Source organism: Puntigrus tetrazona, chromosome 9 (genome assembly GCF_018831695.1).
Source record: "Puntigrus tetrazona isolate hp1 chromosome 9, ASM1883169v1, whole genome shotgun sequence".
Classification (NCBI taxonomy): Eukaryota; Metazoa; Chordata; class Actinopteri; order Cypriniformes; family Cyprinidae; genus Puntigrus; species Puntigrus tetrazona.
This window is the reverse complement of record NC_056707.1, coordinates 7,018,827-7,035,705: the sequence shown is the minus strand read 5'-3', so window position 1 is coordinate 7,035,705 and position 16,879 is coordinate 7,018,827. Positions and strand designations below refer to the sequence as shown.

General features: G+C 37.5%; 1 long non-coding RNA gene across 1 annotated transcript in view; it reads left to right on the top strand.

Annotated features, from left to right (window-relative positions):
• Window positions 1-344: 344 nt before the first annotated feature.
• Window positions 345-16,879, top strand: part of LOC122352164 — a 52,684-nt gene continuing 36,149 nt past the window's right edge. The window contains exons 1-2 of the long non-coding RNA XR_006251860.1: window positions 345-442; window positions 3,356-3,445. This is a non-coding gene — a long non-coding RNA (uncharacterized LOC122352164). The remainder of the gene's footprint in view (window positions 443-3,355; window positions 3,446-16,879) is intronic.

Sequence of the window (16,879 nt, the reverse complement as noted above, 5' to 3'; positions counted from 1 at the left end):
ATGGTCTCATAGCCAGTGCCATTTACTTTTTTTTACGTTGAAAGTAATAATTTAATGGAACGAGCTAAAAGGGACACCAAGGCAACATTAATCAAAATAATTGGAGGTTTCTTTCAGAGACTGTTGGAATAAACAGCCACCACACTGGAACAATGTGAATACACAGAGCCAGTGCACCAGCAGACAGAAGAACATTTCAATAGCGATGGAGCTGAACAAAAAAAAGGAAAAGAGGGGGAAAAAAATGTGTCACTTGCAGCTGTGGACTCCTAATCCCTCAGAGAGAAAAGAGGAGAGAGAGCGAAAGAGAAAAGAGCATTTTGGTAGTGAACCTATGAGTGATGCACAAACCCAGAGGGATCCAAAACTGCAAATAGTGTTTGGAAATGTTCATGTTTAGCCTCACGTGTTCTGGTGGTGGTCCTCAGCATCACAGAGACAGGTAGAGAAGGCCGCCTTCATTTTAATTGCTTATGTGTTGTTTCTTATTACAAACGACCTGCAGTTCTCAAGCGTGAGCCGTTTAGTACAGAGCTCTTTTATGAATGAGGCCAAATCTGTGGAGGCATGAGGCAGTACTGGGCCATTTTGTCAGCAAGGAAGGTCCGAAGAGAATTTAGCGTCCTCTCTAGGGTGGATGGATTGCCACCTACCCGTGCAATCATGCACCATGTGCCTAGCGAGAGAACACAATAGAGAAATAAAAGATCTTTTGTGAAGGCAGAGAGGATGGAGGGAGAGATAAACGAGAGGCTCCGTAGAGGCTTGCGTCAGACAGACAGAAAAAAGTCAAGACATTTACAGTGCCAGAGGAAAGAATAGAGGAAGAAGACGTGGAAGCGGTTCTTAAACTATTTGTGTTTCAGGATATTGGTTGCAAATTTAATTTGTTTGATAGAAATCCTAAAATAACTCTCGCTAATGTCACGTGCAGCAGTTTTGGGCCCCATAAAGGCTCAGCACAAGACACACTACATGTACTGAATGTCAAACTCCACCTGAGGAGCTTGGTCAGTAATTGGCTTCGTGAAACAAGACGGTTTGTGGTTTTATTGCCCATTGTGCGTGTTTGGGAACAGGTAGCGGGACATTTTCGAAGGAGAGACATAGGAGAGGGGAGATTTTATATCCTGAGGGAGGGATGTGGTATGACCAGAGAGTGGAGAAACAAAACGAGAGAGAGAGAGAGCCTTTTTTCCCACCGTTCCCCGGAGGGTTTCATGTAAAGTCGGAGCAGTAAGAGAGATGCTGATAGGGAAGAGGTAGAGCTCTCAAGCGGAGCTCAGAGCTCGCAAACAGACTGCTTCTGTCTGGATTTACTGATCAGACACAGTACACCCAGACAACCTGCCTCAACCGCGTGCTAATGTGCCAACGGAGTGCTAACTGCTAAAGCTAACCGGACAAACGTTGGCTGCGTAGAGGGTATTTATTAAAAAAACAAAAACTTAATTCTCAAATGCAAAGTATACTTTGCTAAAAACAAAGAATAGATCCCTGCCCAAAACACAATAGAAAATGTAATAGATTTAATGGTTGTAATGGGAGTTGTAATGGTGTCTACTGGTATATGATTGATTCTATTGGTGGGACGTTAAATCCTATTGGAAAAGTGGTATTTTAATGGAAAAACCATTAGAATTTCTGCCATAGTTTCCATAGGGCCTCTGTTGTTTTTTTGTTTGTGCCGATAGATGATGGCTTTGTGTATCGATGATAGTCAGACATACGGCTTATGCCTGATGCCTTCAAGGATAGAAAGACGATTATTAGTATTATTATCAGGCCAGTATTAGGCAATTATTAGGGCTTTCTTGTTCCATCCAATTTTTTTCCGATGCATTTACAGAGCTGCATGTTATAACAAATCACACACGATTTTGTAAAATCTCTGAATGCAACGGCCAATCAGAGATCAAATCAGACATCGAAATGTGCGCGGTCGCTGACTGAAGTCAGCCTTCTCACGAATCCTCTTTAACTGCAAAGTGCAGTCGTGTGATGTAACAATAAGAGATTAGTTCATCATACGCTGTATCATAAAGTGCATATTCTCAAGCCAGACTGAAGTTGGTGATGATGTTCTTTGATTATTTAAATGTGCTTTGCTCTAATGTAGCTGCTGTTTGAATAATTGAGGAAATGTAAGTATTAAAATTAGTAACTTACAATGTTTATTTTAAATTGTTATTGTGTTAAATACGAATTCAGTCATGTTAAAAACATTTTAGAACATCCATATGCTTCTTGTCTGAAAAGATGTAATGTGCAGGTCATAGGTTTCACTAACGTTAGCTGCTTAACCCTAGATTTGGTTCATTTCAGTCAATAGATTCTTCTAAATACTTACACTTTGCACATAAATAAAATAGCATGATAATATCGCATACCGGCGATCTCACTGGCTAGGGATAAGGTGATATGACCATGACCACGACTGAGAACCCCAGAAATGTGAAAAAAAGGTCCATTAGTTGCTCTTTCCAAACCCGCATGACTGTCTTTCATCTAAAGAGCACAAATGCAGCTGATGTCCTGGAATTAGGACCACACCACTGCTATTGCTTTTAGGCCTGATGACCCCTTCTCTAGCCGATAGTCTGGAGTGAGCTTTGCATTTAAGCTTTCACAAACTGAAATGGTACAATTTGTGAAGGATTTATGATCTAAACTCACACGCACACAAAAAAAACATGTAATTGCTGCTCTGATTTGTATTGCTAGCCGTTCTTAATTACAGTGAATCGTGTTTTGTATTGCATTTTGTATTGCCTGTCAGTGATATTTCTTTTTCTTGTAATATGCAGTCCATTTGGGTTTGTACAGATTACCTTTGAAATGAGTCATTGAGTTGTTAATTGTTTCAACAGAGCTTTTCCGACCTTTTTGCTGTTATTACTTTTGTCTGTGTTTAATTAGGGGTCGAAAAGACCTTGGGACCAATCACTTCACTAGAAACAAAGTCTAATTAGAAGAAAGGAAAAGGCCTTTTAATTGTATGTCAATGTCAAAGGAACATTGTAATTAATTATTATATAGTCAAGGAGTCGGGTATTTCTATTTCATAAAAAGTGTGTGTGTGTGTGTGTGTAATACATGCATTGTGCTCATTGTGTGAATGCTTGTGGACACATGTATAAATATGTACAGTTATACATATTATATGCAAATTATAGATCACTTGCACGTTTCATTTCATTCAGCTGTCAAACTGTGTGTTTGTATTAAACAAATTACAGTCCTTTAAAGAACTAAAGAAATCTCTGACAGCTGTCAGATTGTGAATTGTTGTCTTAGTGTATAAGTGTTTCATGTTTTTTGGTAATTTTGTAAATCATGCATGTGTTCTGTCCAGATAAAACAGCAGCATCAAGCAACTCTTTACCGTCCTCGGCTTCTTCTGTGATTGATTACATAGCTGGAGGCTGGACCAGGCTGGACCATGGTGAGCATTTTCTCTCTCTTTTTTTTTTTTTTTTTTTTGCTTTCCTTCAACTTCAGATTTAACGTGTTAGGACTTTTTAGTTGTTGTCAGAGCTAATAATGATGTCTTGTGGGGTCTATGCTGTATATAATTTTAAATGTATTTGTCACGGTTGTCAAAAACAACAGTATTGGTGTCAAAAGAGTATGGAGAAAAGAAGAAGAAAAAGAAACCACTATTAGAGTAATTTGTCCAGGAATCAGATTACAGTATGATTTGTTCTTTAATCATCACTACTGGCTGTGCTGTGGATTCAATAGTGGTTTTGCAATGCTTTTGAAAAAGTATTTCAAAATATTTTAGTACGCTATGCCATACTGTTGTAATGTGGTATGGCTGTAACACTGAGAATATTTCCCTTCTCATGCATTCAATCTGGGCTCATACATGCACATTTACATTGGAAATTTAAGGCCCGGAGTTCACATTTTAGTAAAAAATATTCGAGAGGGATAAGCTTTTCCTCCTAAATAGTTAATTATTCCTGTCTGATTATGAAAACACACTGCCTGTTATAAATGTTGGTTTGTCTTCTTCAAATTAATAGTTTTTGAGACATTGAAAGCTGCAAAGAAGGTTTGACAAAGATCCATTGGCTATCTGCAACCGATAAGAAATGATTAAAGGCATACGCAAAGCCACACAAATACTGAACTGATACTTGTGTAGATTTAAAATAACTATAAAAATAAAACGGGTGAATATTTCACTTAAATAAAGGCGGGCCCGATATCTATATTGAGTGTTACAGCATGTGTTCCTGTACCAGGACCTGTCGTATGGACAGCTGTACCAAAGTTCCCGGTAAACAAAAATGATATATTTAGGTTTTTGACAATTATTGCACAGATAAAAGCATCTATTATTGTCAGTATTTGTGCAGCACAGAAAAAAAAGTGTTACAGCTGTACTCACTTATTAAATGAGTAAACTGTCTACTTTTAAAGAGAGCAGGAGTGTAACATTAAATGGACTCTGACAGTGCGTGATACTGAAAAGCAAAATTAGAAATAAGAACGTGGCATCTTTAGTGAATAATTTAGTCATTTTTATGCTTCCTTATAATAGCAGCAGTTTCCCCATTGAAGAGCTGATAGTTTTACTGCCTAGATTTTTATAAATATCATTAACACCACAAATCTTTGTTGTCATGATTCGAGATGAAATTCTGTGATGTAACAGAAAAAAAAAACCCATAGCATGTCTGAGAGGAAGAGAGAGAGACGGTATTTGAACACCTCAGTCGGCTTTGAAGTGTTGGACTTCTCGACTGGGCTGTGTGTGGAGCTCTGAATTTCTCCTCTGACAGCTGATGAGGAGATGACTGCTAATTGTCACGTCCTTCTTGTTCTTTGAAGTGTTAAAAGAGAAAATTTCCTATGATATGTTTGCTTTATTGAACTGCATGAATGATTTTAACTCCCAGTGGTTTTTCTTGCATCTTTAAAATGGTTGTAAAAATGCTGACAGCATTTAAGCTACATTTGTATTTTTAAAATGCGCTAACATGCTAAACAAAGACCTGACAATGAAATATCGAGATATTAATGAAAGGTGTTTTTAGAAACCAGACATCTTTTTGTTTTTTTTTGTTTTTTTTCAGCATGCAGTAGGCATAAATACTCAATGGAAAATAATATTTTATTTATTTATAACCGCCGACTCCCCGCACAATTAATATGTACGTCATGAACAACATATGCACATGCGTAGGATGTTAATCAAGCCGTCGACAAAAGGTCAGTCAATGCGTTCCCATAAATAACAATATTTTTCTTCTGTTATGATCCAAAATGATTGGCAGATTTTTAGCAGGAGCAACAACATCAAAAAATCAAATGCACATGGAAACAAGCCATATGCTGCTCTTGCACTATTGCTGGGGTCGATTTTGATTGCTCTGACATACTGCCAATCCAACATCATTAAATAGAGCAATTAACATCATTAATTTTTCAGATTATTTGGATACCGTGGCAGAATGTCCAGGGGACGTTTAAACCACCCATGGTGACAAAATAAATCGCGGACTTTGGCGCATGAATAGGTGATGGATTGCAGTGTGGGATCCCCTGCTCTGCTCTGATTGACAGGCCTGACATATGGAATAGTTCTGGTACTCTCCAGAGACTCGGAAAGAGTGAGAAAGGGTGGGAAAGAAAGAGAGAGAGAGTGTGAGAGGGGTTGGTGAGTGAGCCGCACTGCCTGCCAGCTCGAGAGGAGGAGGAGAGGGTGCTTTCTTACTACAATCTGTATTTCTGATCAAAGCAGCTCCAGATCTCACTCTATCTATCTCTAGCCTTCTCTATGCCTGTCTCGAGCTTCCCTCCTTTCCATCTTGCTGCATATATTCCCTCTCTCTCTCGCTCTCTCTCTCGCTCACTCACTCACTCACTCTCTAAATTTAGCACCAGAGGCAATTAGTGGTGAAGTGCTCAGAGCAAGATCTGTAACTGCTGACAGGTTCCACAAGTACAACAAACTACAGTGTGTGTGTGTGTGTGTGTGTTCTGTTTGGGGTATTTAAATATGCAGCTCTTTGCCCATTTAAGCCTCTGAAGAAGAGGTCATATTCCTCGCTATTTAGACAAGTGTACATATGAGAAAACAGCTTCAGACAATATATCTAAATTCATCTGATTTCCATCGCATTATTAGTAGTATCAATATTAGTAGGGTAGAATTGGGCTAAAGGCTTCATAATAAAAAAAAAAAAAAAAAATTCTAAATGGCGAAAAAAAAAAACTTGAGGTTGTTTGATCTAATATGTAATAATGTTTAAAATTATCATTATATTTCTACATTATATTTTTAAAATTATGTTTATCATTATATAAGTTCTCCAAATAAAATTATATTTACAAATATATAACTAATTAAAATCTTGGAAATTATATCAGCTAATAATTCAAATGTCTTTACATGATTATGTTTGGGCTTTAAAAATTAGGTTGCTTCATCAGTATTCTGTAATATACAGTGTTTGGTTATTCAGTGAAAATAAAAATCTTGTACACTCTTGGAAAGAAAATCATTAGTTGTAAACTAAGGCAAGATTGTTGGAGTATGTTTTACAATAAATAATTTTTCCGTTTTCATTCTTCGAAATTTCATGTTTAATTCAATGCATTACTTGTTGTATATATATATATATATATATATATATATATATATATATATTATTATTCAAATTATTACATTTGATCAATAAATTAAATTATTATAATGTAATTGCTATTATTATTATCTATAGCCTGCATTATCAAATTAAATAATTTGGGCTGAAAAAATATATACTGTATATCATAAAAATTTTCTGATATATATTTTCTATATATATATATAATTTTTTCAAGCGATTCGTCTGATTTGTCAGATGTTTATGCAATGAAACTTTCTTTTATTTAAATAGAATTGTTAAACAGTCGTAATGTGTGATTTTTTTTTAAACATTTTTTACCTCAGAGTGTTGCACGTTTTAATTTCTCAAAAGCTTGTGACTGGGGCAGTAAGCTTGCTCAACTTTTTACCTTTCTACCCCGCAAAACAATAAAGGGCACTAATTTAAGGTACCAACACCCGTTTATAAGCTACAAAAAGCCACAAAACTGCCCCCAAAATGATTCTACCCCAATGTTAAACTGTTGCACTGCTAAAAATACAATGTTTAGTTCTGACATTGCGAGCACCCTTTGATTGTGCCACGAGCCACTCATTTTTTGTCGTTGATTTCTGTGTAATTCTGCATTAATTAACATTGGCACGACAATACAAACAAATCAGTTTTTAAAATGGTATATCATCTAAAAGCTGCATTTGGCGCTTCCTGCGGATTTGCATTACTACAGAATCTGCCACACTTTAGCTGAGATCTGTGATCAGTAATAGTTTGATGGGAGACTGATTGAACCCTTCTCTGACAGTGAGCTGGAAAGACGTATTCGCTGCAAACGTTTATTCAGGTGGGAGGATAATGTAGAATGATTTGAGAGAGCCCAATAGCAGCAGAGAAACCCAATTCTCCTGAGAGTTACCGGCCTGTCCGGACTCATTAGTCGCCAACTTACTCTCCTCTCTCCTGCTTTCTAGCCGTGAAGAGGGTGCACATCTCCACCTCAGACTGCTTGATTCAAGGAGACTATTTAAGGACGCAATTCAGTTTTTCACCAGACTGAATTACTTATTATTCCACTGTATAATCCCTGTGGACTCAAGATATTTTTCCTATCATGAGCATTTGACTGAATTAGGTTTTTTTTTATTATTTGTGCCATTAAATGCCAAATGAAACACGGCAGATATAGATGAGTGACTGATTGTAAAACCAACTGAACCAATATTTGGATGTTCAGGTCAGGTATTTGCTGAGTGCCGGTGATAAAAATTTATTCCTTCTCATCCTTGGATATTTCCGATGAGAGGGAGGATCTACGTCGATGCACAGCCCAGCATTTCCACACACTTCTGCATTGTTTAGCGCAGCCTACACACTTCGTTTCCATAACCTGCCTAAATATGGCTTTCATCCGAATTTCCTCTTCATAAGTGAGGACTCGTAAGTGAGCGCTAAAATGTTGTGAAATAACTAGGCTGTGCTATTTTAGCGGCAAAGATCGTACTCAAGAATGCAGCCGTAAGCTGAATTCAGTTCATAACAATAAGTCAATTCTGAGATTTTGGATCATCGGCATTAGGTTGAGTTGACCTAAAGTGACCCTCCGTCCTGGTTTATGCAGTCCTTCCTGTAATCCTGCTTGGAGATACTAGTGAAAATGTGCAATGTTTTCCAGTATTGCTTGGCTACCTGAGGTTTTGCCAGAACCCTATTGTCTCAGGTGGTTTTACAGAGGGGTTGTATCATCCCCATGGGGAATATCACATTTGCATAGTGTGATTATCTTCAATTGTTTATATACGCATCATAATGCTGCAGTGTTCATGGGCATGTGGGTTTATGGATGTTTAAAGCTCATCTTTGTGTTGAGATTTGAGCTGTGAATCAGACTCTGGTGAGTCAGGGAGAGAGACGCTCTAATGAGGGACTAGCTTCTGCCAACTGGTATTATGTTACCTTTTGTTGTCATGTAAATCTCAACACTCAATAGAGAATAAAAGCCATGACTGACATTTTCAAGAGCGATGCGGTTTTCTTCTCTGTCCCTGCACAGTTCAACCCCATGTGATAATGTTGTTGTAATGTGTAAAGAATAGCAGCTTTTGAGAAAATCCTCATCCGCAATACAGTATGTGATAGCGTACAATAAATGCACGTCTTAATATACCCTAGGACCCTTAAGTAGCTAAATGATGCATCTCTAAGAATAGATCCCGTGTCTGCTTAGTTTGCCTTTTTGTTTTGTTTTTGTTTGAAATAGTTTGTTCAAAACGGTTTTATAAAATGATTTTTTTGCAAATCGGAAACTATTACTTATTTCGCTAATGTGCTATGCTATGGTTGATGTAAAAATTTTACTCATTAAAGATTTAAAAGCATCAGAAAGTTTCTGAAGCTATTTATAAAGTTTGTGGTGGATTATAATGATCATTTTTATGGCGCTGCAAAATAGCAACCAGCACAGTCTACAAATTTTCACTTTCTGTGTTCAAATGTATTATAACAATACTTATTACAACTGAATATTCAGGAAAATAATGGCTTTAAAGACTTAATTCACCCAAAAATAAAAATTCTGGGTCACACTTTATATTAGTTGGACTTAACTGCTATGTACTTACACCAAACAATAAGTACAATATAAGTTTCGTATTCATATTATATTTCAAAACTTCTTTGCTGCTACTGAGGTGGGATGCAGATAAGATTAACGAACATTTTACAGGTTTGGAAGGACATGAGGGTGAGTAATTAATGACAGAATTTTCATTTTTGAGTGAACTATAGTATGGATAAAGTTTGTAAGTTGTGCCTGATTTGTTAATTTGCTAGAGTTATTCACTTGAACAAAACAAAATTGTATTCAAAGCATACAATATTATTCTAATCTGTCATTTTGTATCATTAACTGAAGTTTTGGGGCGCAGCTAGCGCTTTTACACAGTTGTCTGAAACCTAATTTAAGCAGTTATCAATTAATAATAACATTAAAGAAAACACATTAGTTTAATATGTTCAAATCATATTATTTAAAGCTATGAGATAAGAGCTAATTGGCATCTATTAATAGTAATAATAATCAAAATTAAGTATGAAGGTATGGGCTGCACATTGGTTTCAAGTATCCACATCACATATGGTTAGAATAATTCACCACAGATGCTCAACAGAAAACAAGTAAATACACTCAGACAAACCCTAACAAGAGGAGAGCCCACATTGATTTTAGGATCATTTCCTTTGCCCCCATCTGGAAAGGGATTTTTTTTTTGTTTTCACAGTTGTGTGATCTTATCTGATCCTTTGGAAGTCAGCACCATTATCAAGAGCAGACTATGAGCTTTTTGGACACAGATTAAGTCCGATGCTCTTAGAGGAGAATCACTGTTAACAAAAGAATTTAATCAAGGTCTAGGCCCGACGTGCGTCTCAGAAAATTGCTTCAGACTTTCAGACGGAAGAAAACCTGAGCCAAGATGGACTCGAGCACGTACTTATACATTACCACATCGAGGTGTTATATCATGCAATACATTACTGGATTGGCTCCAGCATTATAATGGCAGTAGACAGATGTGAAAATGCGGCTGATGCCAGTGCGTGTTTCTGCGTTAGTCCACCCCTACTGAAGCGAAGCGGTAAAGCCACACACTAGACTGCAGGTCCTGAGCACAGCATGGAGAAATCCTTACATTCATGCCACGCAGATTCATTGCTGTTTTCTGTTTGGCCAGTCATTTCCTCACGGGGAGCTGCTGTTTGGGTTGGCCGCTGGTGGGTTTTGGGGTACAGGGCCACGGTTGTGTTCCCCACTCTGTGTGCTGCTCCTGTGGTATTTCCTGCCCACGTTTTTCCTCTGCGTCTCTCTGAGTCCTGATGCAGCACGTATGAAATATTAGGAAGAGATATGGTGCTTCGGGGACAACAAATTGAAATCCCTCATATATGACTTTGAATTTTTCGGTCATTTTTTTAAAATGCGTAATGACTTATCGCTTGAGGTGGCATGTTAAAAAGGTTGGTCAAATATTTTCTTAGCAGATTGTTTGCTTTTCCTGCAGAATCTAGCAAAAAGACTTTTAAACTTGAGTTCTTGCCTGCCAGTAATTTGTCCGTGCCAGGATTTGTGACCTTGTAAATACTAGCAGTGGTTGCTCATTTAATTACTACTCCATATATTTATGTACTCTCAATATAACCTGTCATGACAAGCTGCAAGCCAGATTGAATCATTTTCACTGAGCTGGAAGGAGCATTTAAGCTCTATCACCAAGTAATAAAATCGTGGCTGAGTTGTTCGCCTTTCATATGCAAAAGTCCGTCTAAATAAAATGAGCCATATTTCCGCTGCCCCAAGATCTCCTTAATGGTTTTTTGTGTAAGCAGATTTTAAATTACATTAAACATTATTTTGAATAAAATAATGATTGCTCTGTTTAAACTGAGAAAAGAGAAATGAAGAGGAACATTAACTGAATCCAATGGCCCATGTTAGCATGCCAAATCGAACTTTTTACTAAATGTAAGGAATGGGATGAGCAAATAAAAAGTCTATTCACTATATGCTCAATTAGCTCTAGCATAGCTAATGTAAAAATAACCCTTAATTTGTGATTGCAGTCCAGTTCCTGCAAAGCATGCTGGGATTTAGAAATCCACTGTCCAGTTTTGATTCTCAATAAAATGATTAAAGTACTCCCAGCACAAAGGAATTAACTTCTATTTCCAGTTTAAGCTGACTGAAAATAAGCTGTGACTAATGCTCAAGGTTTGTATTGCATGGTCTGATTTGCTGAGTAAAATTATACAGGTGGCAAAAATATGTTTGTTTTTTCAGTAAATATCTAGGCCCAGTTTCACAGACAGGGCTTAGGTTAAGCCAGGATTAAGCAATAGTTCATTTGGGAAATTTAAGTAGCTTTAATAAACATGCCTTAGATAATAAAAAATATAATGGTGTGCATCTTGAGACAAAACAATTAAACCGGTGTATTTGAGATCAGTCAATGCAATCTTTTCTTTTTTCTAGTTACATTTATTATAATAATCATAAAACACACTGGTTTGGGCAAAAAAACAAACGTTTACCATTTACTTCACTTTGATATTTTTCTACAGTATCTTGTGAATCATAAGTTCCACACATTTACAACAGCTTACTTCTTTTGTGTTAAAAATAAAGTGGATATGAGTGATAGTATTTACAAAAGTGACTAGCCATGGTAATTAAAAAAGGTAAATGAGACCTGTAATATAGTTATAGTCATAAGCCAGTCTGATTTTTAGCAATTTTTTGTTTAGCAATGCTAGAAACATTTAGCAGGCGTTAAATTGTTTCGTGTTTTTTTTTTTTTCAAGGAGACAGCGTGGTTCAAAGAGAAAAAAACGTCTGGCAAAAATAGAATATCAGTGATGTTGTTCTGTTTGTCTTCTTTTTATGTGTCTTCCTTACCATACATATCCCAACATCAATCATGTGAGACAAGCCTGATTCTGTCGCTGTGACGAGGTTTGTTCTCATATTAGTGACAATGTGAATGTGGACAGGATGAGTGGTAGAAAGAGAGAGAGAGAGCTCTCAAATAATTCCATAAATCAAAACAGAAGTCCCACCATTTCCTTTACAGCCTTTGAATATGAAACCAGATGTTGCCTTTGTACACTTCTTCGTTGTTGTTTTTTCTTCTTTCCTTTTTTTTTTTGCCTGCAATGAAGCAAAATGTCCTTTCTGCCTGAGGTGCTGGTCTGTTTTGAGTTGATATGAGGAACTAGTGAACCTTTGACCAATGCATGTCAGTTTTCTCAACATCCTTTACCAATCTCACTAGCCTTAAGCCAATGTCTACGATTTGACGAACAAAAACACAATGTCCTCATTGGAAATGTTTATTCAAATAACGTTCCTCGCATCACCCCGGTGTGTGCGTCTGAGGCATGCATGTCAGGCGTTATTCATCTGCGGCATCATCCTATTTTCTTGTATCTGCATTGTGTAATTCCCTCTAGGATTTCTCTGTGAATATCGCTCCAACCCTGAGGCTACGAGACTAGGTGAGCGACCATCAGGTATAAGGAAACCACGTTATCAAAATCCATTGATCCAAACCGTGCTTGTAAGCGGAGCTAGCGTTTGCCATTCTTGGTGTTTCCTGTGTTGCATCTGCTGACATGTTGGCGCTTTCCTTGTTTGATCAGAGAGATTTTGCACCAGTCTGTTCAAAGGGCTCAGCCGTTTCTTTTTGTGGGTAATTCTAAAGCAAATATTTCTCTGAGGTAGTCTATGGCTGCTTAGAGAGCACATGCTAGTGCTGAAATGAAAGGAAATACAGTATTTCCCCTCTTTATTTCCTCTCTCTGTCTTTCATATGGACCTAAAGCAAATGTTGACGTTGAATTCAGATAGCGCTGATCCGGGGATCCTGCGGAGATGGCGGATCCAATATATTTGTGTCTTTATTTGAGTTCAGAACGTCGAGCCTTTGAAAAAAGGGCAAAAAGGAGAAAAACGGTCAAACGATCAAGGCCACCTCTGCTTAATATACCCTGTAAATCTCCAAGGCGAAACACAGGTCAATTCAGATATGTCATCGGTCTGTCTTTTTAAAGCAATGCGTTTACCTACTTCGTGGTTATTCCAAAGCATCAACCCTTATCTGTCATTGCTCCATAGGACAACATCCCATTGTGTTGAGATTTTAAGAGACTTGAATTGGTTCAGACTGATATGAGGAACCAGTGCTGGTATGTCAGAGTCATGGAAGAGTCGACGTAGTTCTCAAGTCTCGGCTGCAACTGCGTATTTGGGGAGGCATTTGCATAAAGAGCAAATCCCAGCAGTCCTAACCTTAAGAAAGCAGAGCAGACAGGACTCCCAAACAAACGCTCTGCCAATTAAAGCCACTATCCTCACTGTCTGTAGCCAGGAACACCGTCTCTCCGTAATGACTCAGTCTCTCCATCTACATGACAGCATGTCAGGAGACCTCTCCCCTGCTCAGGGAGCTATCTTAATTGGTGAAACCTCATGGGAGTCTGTGTTGAGATGTGGTCGCAAGGGTTGGTGCTTTTCTTCATCTTGGTCGCCGATTTATTTTGTGCCCTAGTTTTCGTTCAGTTGGAGGGCATATTTTCGATATTAAGGGTTTCAGGTATCACGCTGGTAATCAGATGAGATAATCAAACTTAAAATGGAGACGGCGGACTGTATAACGATGCGTTTGTTTGGAGATAAATAGTAATCTCTAGAATACATATTGCTAGTATATTGGCTGTTTATTATTACTTATAAAGCACATTTTAATGCCTTCTGCATGACTATATTTTAGATCCCTTATTCTACCCCACACCGAAACTTAACAAGCACCTTACTGGCTATTAATTAGCATCAAATTATGAGTTCATTAAGGCAAGAGTCATTGTTAATAGTTCATTAATTGTGAGAATTTTGTTTAACTTGATGTTGTTTCTAATACTCATGCTCTTATTTTTCTGCGGGATACAAACATTTTCAAAGAAATGTTACACACCTCTTGCCATACAAAATCAGTGCAAGGGATTTCAAATTTTTAAGAAATTCAATATACTTTGTGATATATTACATTGTCATTGTCAAATAGAGATAACTAACACTGCTGTGTGTCATAGAAATGCCATTGTGTATTTTTTTATATTCCTTGTACTTCCCATTCACTGCAAGACATTTACCCAACTATGACGACTTCTGACTATGATGAAATGTCAAAAGGGTCCATTATATAATTTCTAATAACAGCCACATAGAGGGAAGCTCAGCAGCACAGGAGATGCAGGAAGGCAAATCAGCATGAAAGGATTTTAATGTGCAGATATTTTGCTTGCGAGAGGTTCTTAGCACACAAGGGAGTTGATCAGCCACTCGACACTGATCCTCCTCCAATTAGACTCAAATTAGAAGAGTAATGAACTTCTGAAACTTGACCTAAAATTAATGTTTGGATGTAAACGGCTGTGCTCTCCCCAGCTAACCTAAGTACATTTTCAGGAGATCAGTGCATAGATTTTGATGACTATAGATGTCTGTTTTTGCTTCATTGCGTAAGAAAAAGTTTAGATATAAACTAAAATTATAAATAAAGTAACATTGTGCACTATAAAGTCACAGTTTGTAATATCATAACGACAATGCATAATATAGAAAATGCAAGATATAAAGGCACATTATAAAAATACAAAGGGCACATTACAGCCCACAATTCAGATTTTTTTTTTTTATTTATACTTCTTTCTGCTTTTCCCCCTTGATTTTTAGACCTGACCTGAACACATTTAGAGGAAAAAAGTCAAAATTTTGAGACATAGAGATAAAGTTGCAAGGTGAAAAGGAATTGTGAGGAAAAAAGTTGCTGGTTGTGAATGAAAGAGAGATTCTGGAAGGTAAGCAGATGGATGCAAAACCTCTTTTTGGCTGCATGTGTTCTTAGATTTTTAGCTTGATAATTAGCACTTTCAGGAGTAAAAGCAACCTGATCAACACCTCAGAAAACTCTCATGTGACTTTTATCAGTGCTATTTCTTGCCACAGTCCTTTGTCACGTTCTGACAGAAATGCACTTCTTGACTCTAAACTAAACGAAACATCCACATGCTTAATGAGTTTTTAAATATCGGCACAACAGTACACTGTCTCTATGGTGAGCTTTTAATTTACCCAGCAATTAAGCCCAGTCTCTCATTCATCAACGCTGGTTTGTCTGGTGGGAGACTCACCACTGTTTATTGATGGCTACCACGGAAACGCCATGGCTAAACGAGCTCTCCCACTGTGGAGGTCATTTCTGCCAGTTTCTGGAAGCTAAGGCTAAACTGACGTCGGAGATTAATGAGGCTGCGGTTGGCCGAGCCAGTTACACCTTAGATACCTGCGGATATCAGCAGACGCGACAGGGAAGGTCTTTAAGCGATGTGATGGATATTTTTGAGCTTCTAGGCGCCATCCACCATCTGGTTCTAAAACAGAGACATTTTTCAGGGGTTTAATAGGAAATCTGTCACTGTAGGTAGTATAAGTGTTTGTTCTTGTTTTCAAATGCCATCATTTTGGGAGGAGGCACAGAAAAACACCTTAAACTGCCAGTAAATGTTACATTTCGGAAGGATAAGGTTTGCTTTCAAACAGGAGGTTCGTGGCACACTCTTAAAAACAAAGGTTATTTCTTGATATCTATGATCTTTAACTTCCATTGAACTAGAAATGAAAGAATCTGTAGATTTTTAAATTAGGTTGAGAGTTCTTTTAAGAACTGTTAATGAAAGGTTCTTTAGGGAACCCAATATGCTTCTTCTTTTTGGCATCGCTACGAAATTTTATAAGAGCGTACAATACAGTATGTTCTGATATCAGGGTTTAGACTAAGTGGAGATTGCAGGAATGGGATGAAATTTCCTCCATCTACAGCAGTGTTGTAAAAGATGCATACATTCATAGATGCTTTAGCAGCTCTCGTGGGGGCCACCTTGATCCTTTGACCTCCGTGCGAATTGGTGACGCTTTCACACGGCAGAGCTCATCAGACTTTCAGAAAAACCCTGAAAACGCTTCTTTCCAACATATTCCCATCCCTCACTCCAACAGACACGAGATGACGGGAAAAGTGCAGGAGAGGAATATTCTGTCTCCCTTGAGTAGCCGGTAATAAATTACACTTTCATCTACTGAGCGAATCGTTTGAGGTTCTATCCATCTCTCTGTTTTATCTCCTTGCACCCCTCGCTCTTCATCCCGACTTAGCTGTCAGGAACCACCTGGCCATGGATTCTTGTGTACCATGTGTGTCTGTCTTCTACACTTTTGTCCAGTGTCACACTTGAGAATTCAGCGACCTCTGTACCTGCATCTTTGTTTCTTCAACTGCAGGCACATATGTTCTAGGCTTTGATTTTTAATAAGTGACAATCTTTTAGCACAAAGACACAACTTTATACAAGTCTTGATATAGTAATATCACATTAAAATAATTAATTCATTAATTAACTTTTTTTTTTACAAATAATAAACTCCACAAACGATTTGTTGTAAATGAAAATCCATGATGTAAATATGAATTTATATGACATTCTTCAAGTAATTGTGCAAAAATAATATTGATGGAAATTGATGTTATATAATATACTGCCTCTAGTATTTGTTTTGGTATGTATTTCTTGTCTCGCTAAAAAGTGCACTAAGGTACGTTTATGCCATGAGACCAGGTAGGAGTTAAGGTCACCTAATATAAAGTGGGACCAAATACTTTATAAATTAT